This window comes from Haliotis rufescens, unplaced genomic scaffold, assembly GCF_023055435.1.
Source record: "Haliotis rufescens isolate VD_foot unplaced genomic scaffold, xgHalRufe1.0.p SCAF_1, whole genome shotgun sequence".
Classification (NCBI taxonomy): Eukaryota; Metazoa; Mollusca; class Gastropoda; order Lepetellida; family Haliotidae; genus Haliotis; species Haliotis rufescens.
Genome location: NW_025963779.1, coordinates 5,535,867 through 5,541,866, shown reverse-complemented (window position 1 = coordinate 5,541,866; position 6,000 = coordinate 5,535,867).

The window sequence follows — 6,000 nt, the reverse complement described above, 5'->3', positions numbered from 1 at the left end:
CAGGAGGGATGCTGTTGTGTGCCAACTGAAATAAAAAATATGACGATGATAATCAATGCTAGTCCACAGTCATACAGTCATTGGGGCCATGGTCTATAATTCAGGGTACGATTTCATTCTGTCTTACCACCTGCACCAGTTAATCATAAATTGAAACACGCTATTTTCTGTTATCTCCCTCCATGGCACCTTGCACAGTTTCAAGAGAGGTGCCAGTTATTTGAAGGAAACGATTACTAGAATGATGGCATATATTTTTGTCGCCATTAATAGTGTCATGATTTAGGAATTGTTATCTGTTGCAACTAGAGAAATACCTACTCATGTTTTTTTATCAATAGTAATGAAATACGAATAAATATATTATTTAGTGACACAATCATTACGAAAATTAAAATAAATAATACTAAAAATATTTCCTTATAACATAACACGGGGGAGCTTTTCGTAAAATCCTAAATATATCCTTCATGCTTTCATTTTGTTGCTGTGACAAAGGATGTTATGAGTACCTTTTCAAAACACAGAAAGACGCAGGATTTCAAGAATGCATGGACGGGAAATAATGATAATGAATAATGTTTCGAGAAAGCAGTTGTTTAATATATATTCACTTGGTATTGATTATATTGATAATAATTTTTAAAAGGTGTAAATTTTACTTTTGCTATTTATGGGATATTTTTTTCACAAAGTTCAAATGTCTCATTATGTGTATTTGCTTGTTTAATAAATACTTTTCTTTTCTTTTTAATTCCGATATTAAAATCCCTCGTCCCCTGCCAACTCGATTTTAGATTAAACATGTTTCATTTTGCACTTCATCTAATATTTATTTGTAGATTAATTTCATGATGAACTAAAGACAAAATAACTGACACGAATGGGACCCAAAAGAATAACAGGGGGAGCTCAGCGATTCTACAATATTAATACACTGGGCAAGGTAGATTCTACGCTACATGCTTACACAAAGGGAAACCATTCTTATCTAGAGTATAAACTATGATTAGCTGCCCTGGAGTTATCGAAAAGGTCACGGACATTACTAATCGCTTGCATACAACTTGTCATCCTTCCCTTGATTAGTGAAAAGGTATGTTGTTTCACACTTCTTTCAGCATTGAGTCCAGTGGGTATAGTACTTTTACTTTTAGCTATCGATTCGATAGTTAAGTGGTTGCAATTAACAATATTTCTGACGTTAAATCTTAAATAAAAGTGTTGATTTGAATCATAAAGTTAACAAAATAAAGAGGCAATATTTGAACATAAGGCAGAATATTTATGTGAAACAGATGAGGTCCTGCACACCATTTTGTCAAGTTTATTCTCGGAACAAAACGATCTTAGCTACTTGAGATTGGTTTGGACCAATTGTAAGTTTCGCTTGTAGCTTACAATGATCATAGCCTAAAATCCCTTTGATCAATTGGACAGCGATTGTAGCCGAAGCCTAAGATCGCGATCTTAAGGATTTACAATAATTGTAGTGCTAAGATTGTTCTGTGCAAGTGGACCCAGCAATGTTTTTACCTGCACTGGTGGGGCTTGTATAAAGAGAAATCGATCCCTGTAATTGAATGTGATTATGGCTATTAATGTAGTGTTGAAGTAAAAGTATAGACAAATACTACAATGACAATGACAGAATTTACTGCGTATATTTCGTATTTATCAATGTCATTAAAGCCTTAATCATGTTAATGATATTTAACATAACCCAAAGGTAATGATTGTTCTCTTCCTGTCAACATTAACAGATTTCTACATTCAACTGTTTATTACTCAAAATTGTGTATCTTGTGTAAGTGAATAGGCAATATAATCAGAAACCTGTTATCAGGATGAGTTGGTTTTCAAACACAGAGATCCGTGAAAAACGTTGGACAGTGACCATCATACGTAAGGGCAATGTGTTGAATTCGAACCCCCTTTGATCACATGTGTCTAATGGTACGCTCTCTGATTGGGTGCTGCCTAACTTCCTTCTTTCTAACATGTCATTCACTGGATACAATAGATCATATTTGAAGATATTGATGAATTTCAAAACAATTGTCATACACACTGGTATACCATAATGACATTATACATGTAGATGGAAATAAATACCTTCTACAGCAATTTAATATCATCTAACAGTTCTGGAATAGCTAAATATGCAAACAAAAGAATCGACATGTTTTTACACTACAGACGACTTACTGTACAATAACTTACATGTCTGAGTAGTGGAAGAAAACAACATTTTAAACATATCTGCCATGTTGGTCATGCTCAAACTCAGAAAACAAAATTGAATTCATTTCTGGTGACATTATTCCTGGAACCACACAAAAAATGACAGCTTCATAACAATTGTAGGTTATCAAAGAAATGTAAAAATAAAGCATCACTGGATTCAAGGATTACATTAAGGTTAAAGTTCATAAATGTGCAAGTTATTGAAATACACACAACAGAACCTTGTGCAACATTGTCACCTTATATTGAATTACATGAGCAGTCTGTGCCCCAAAATGATGTGTCAACTAGCCCGAACAGGATTTTAGTGTTGTCATATTGACTATTATTAATTGGACTTACTACATCTAGCACAATATTACTAGACTTGCGTTACAAATTTGGAGTCTTTTCAAGAAGAATTGCTCAAGCAAAACATGTTATGTGTTTCCTGTATAAAGAATTAGTACATGCATTATAGTATACTTTAAAGTACCTGACAACAGTCTACCGCTTGCTACTTGAATTCCGAAATGAAAAGACGTTGATCCTTCATTGTGTTTAGTAGTATACAGTGCAGAGTCTGGTGAGTTCAGTAAAGGGTTAGAATATAATATAGCAGTTGCCTTATTAGTCTATAGCAATTTGTTATCTGCAAATATAACAAAAAATATTGGACATTACTATTTAATTGGATGAGGAATTCCACAGAGAGTAGATAAGTACTTAAAACATAATTTTAACAGTATGATTAGAGAATCAAGATGATATTTTTAAGATTAGAAATTGAATTTGTCCCCAGTTTTAAGAGGCTTGGGTAAACCCTGTAGTGACCAGGCTCTATGGTCTAGTGCACAACATTTACAATGTAGTTCTAAACTAAACAGGGGGCCCTAGCACTTGACTTTACATCTTCCACAAACAGCCTGTCAGCTGAAAAGGAACATAGCAGTTTTCTTTATAATGTTCAATTCTTCCAATCCAGGTGCAAAGAGTTTTAATATGTATAATATTAATAAAAAAACATATACTTTATGCTGACATCCCTAGCACCGGTTAAAATGATGGTGACTCGCTTGTATTACTTTTCCCATTTCTACTAGATGGGAGACACTTATTTCAGAATATGATGAGCAAACTTGACTCTTGTCAGGTAATATTATCAATACACCAGGTAGGCACCTTGCACAAACATAACTTGAGAAAGACAGAGACGTGTTCAATAAAAAATACCACAACAAGGTAGTGCACATTAGCTCTGTTGTGAGGAAGATACTGATTGAACAACTAAAGTGGACACTTTCTAGCACTTTTTACAAACATACATAACCTGAAGATACCATATTAATTGTGGTATGACAAAGCATGTGCAGATAGTTGTGGGAACCTTGGTTTGTGTCTCTTACAAACTGATACAAACAGTCTGTATTCATAATAATCAATAAAAATAGCACATTATAATACTAGAGTATAAGATTATTTAAAAAATTGAACTGTATAACTTTGTTTGTTTGTTGTTTAATGCTGTTCTAAGCAATATTCGTGCTTTGACAGCTGCCTGTAAATAATCAAATCTGGACCTGACAATCCAGTAATTGACATCATGAGCATCAATCCATGCAAATGGGATACGATGACATGCATCAACATGGTCTCTGAGCCTGACCCCTCAATCACGTTAGTTGCCTCTTATGACAAGGACAGTCGCCTCTTAAAGCAAGCATGGGTTGCTGAAGACCTATTCTGACCCTGATCTTCACTGGTAAATGTGTATAACTAAACATGCTGAAGTAGTGCCCATGATCATGTGGCACTTGCTGCCAAGACAATAACAAGAACTACAGTAACAATATTCCCTCTATTTGGGTACAACACAAATTGACTAAAACACTGAGAAATATGCACATTTGCTCTTAGTCCTTATTTTAGTGTACTGGTATTGTACAGACAAATCTTATTTTGGAATGTATCAGAAATAACAGGAAAATGACAAGGACTTATGCAGGCCAGTAGACAAAGTGAAAAGAAGAATATAAAACACTGCCAAACAGATCACTATTTAAAAACAACACTATGTCGTTTTTTGTATGTACAATGACATTATAATGGGGGATTCAATTATACTTACTAAAACAGGATGTTGCCAGCAATGTTCACCACGGTTCATGATAAGGTATTCTCAGTTCTGTCCATTTTTCATAGACAGATGTAGTGTCTGCTACTGTCAACAAAAACATTCCAACATTACACCCTACACTAAACTGTATGAGTTAAATGGATATATATTCATCAATAAAATGGTATTTTGCCTTCAGACAATTAGTTATCAGAGAATTACAGTTAGTTAGATGCTGTAGGCCTAGTCATAATCTTAAATTATGACAACACAATTATTCAGGTATGAATGGATAAATTTGAGTTTGTTGACAGAGGTTGCAAAGAAACAATACAGATGTAGACTGACCAGTGTAATTAACTAACAGTTGGGGAATGTTGATCATGACTTGTTATAAAGTCTATCAATCAGCCTCTCTACTATCAACAAACATTTAGGCCTACAAAACAAACACTTTCACCAGCACTTTGAGAATACGAGGGTCACGTGATGGTGTTTTGGAACATTTTCAGTTGTTTGGGACTTCAGAGCTTGAATAAATTTTTCTGCCTCCGATGCATACTGCTGAAATGTAAACAAAATACGACATATAATAGTAAATATATGTAGATCTAAGTACTAATTACTAGTATTTACTACCAGTTGGACTAAAGAAACGACCGAGTCTGAAAAGGAACGTGACCCAATCGTCTTTGGATGCAAGTGATTCGCGTCAAAACATGGGCGCTGGATACCAGGCAACAACTCCAATACAATATACGATAGGTAGTAGGCCATACTGTAGCGGTAAAGCACTCTCTCTCTTTTAGAATAAACGGCATTTATGATGCGTGACCTTGCCTGTGCACGTCGACGTTGTTTCTTGGGACGCAAAGAATGCATGGCTCCCTGTAGAAAACACGCACGACATTACGTTCCAATTTGTGGCAATGGCAGGAATATTGAAGAGTATTTATTGTTATGACAACACCCACGTTTGTTGTGCTCTATTTAGAGAAAAGACAGAATTAACTAGCCTAAACTTGGCCTAGGTTGAGTGGGACAAATGACGTGACCTTACACAAAATGGCGGCGGAAGATAATGCATGACGAGGTCATGTGACCAGCTGGTGATGTAATATTATCAATGGTTACCGTATAATTTTCTTCATGATAATGTAGATTCTATTTGTAATTTCAGGTGACTGGGAACATACTGGAATGGTGGTTGAAAGGTTTGCATGGCGCATTTCACCATTACGAAGCTACTTCTACATCTAGAAAGCTAGCTGGTTACAGGCTGATGTTGCTCTGCGGTAATCTTTTTATTTTTTCTGTTGAGACAGAGCCCGGTTTGCATACCGTCTACGTAGAACTCGTTGACCAATGAAAATCATTTTAGACATGCTTCTTTGCCGTTAGCTAGTAGTAGCAGTAAATGTTAGTCTCCAGAGACGTAGAGACCGTCTTTGTACCTACTAGTAGCAGGTCATAGTTGCTAACAACTCTGTGCTAGTAGTAGGTAATATTTCCTGGATCGGGTGAACGAACCGGAAGAAATATGTCCGAGAGAAGGCAGCTGTTTCAAATTACACGGTCATTAACTGCGTGATTCAAACATTACTTCCCTAATTACGGTAAAACACAGTTGGAGAAATGCTAGTTATAAATGAAACCCG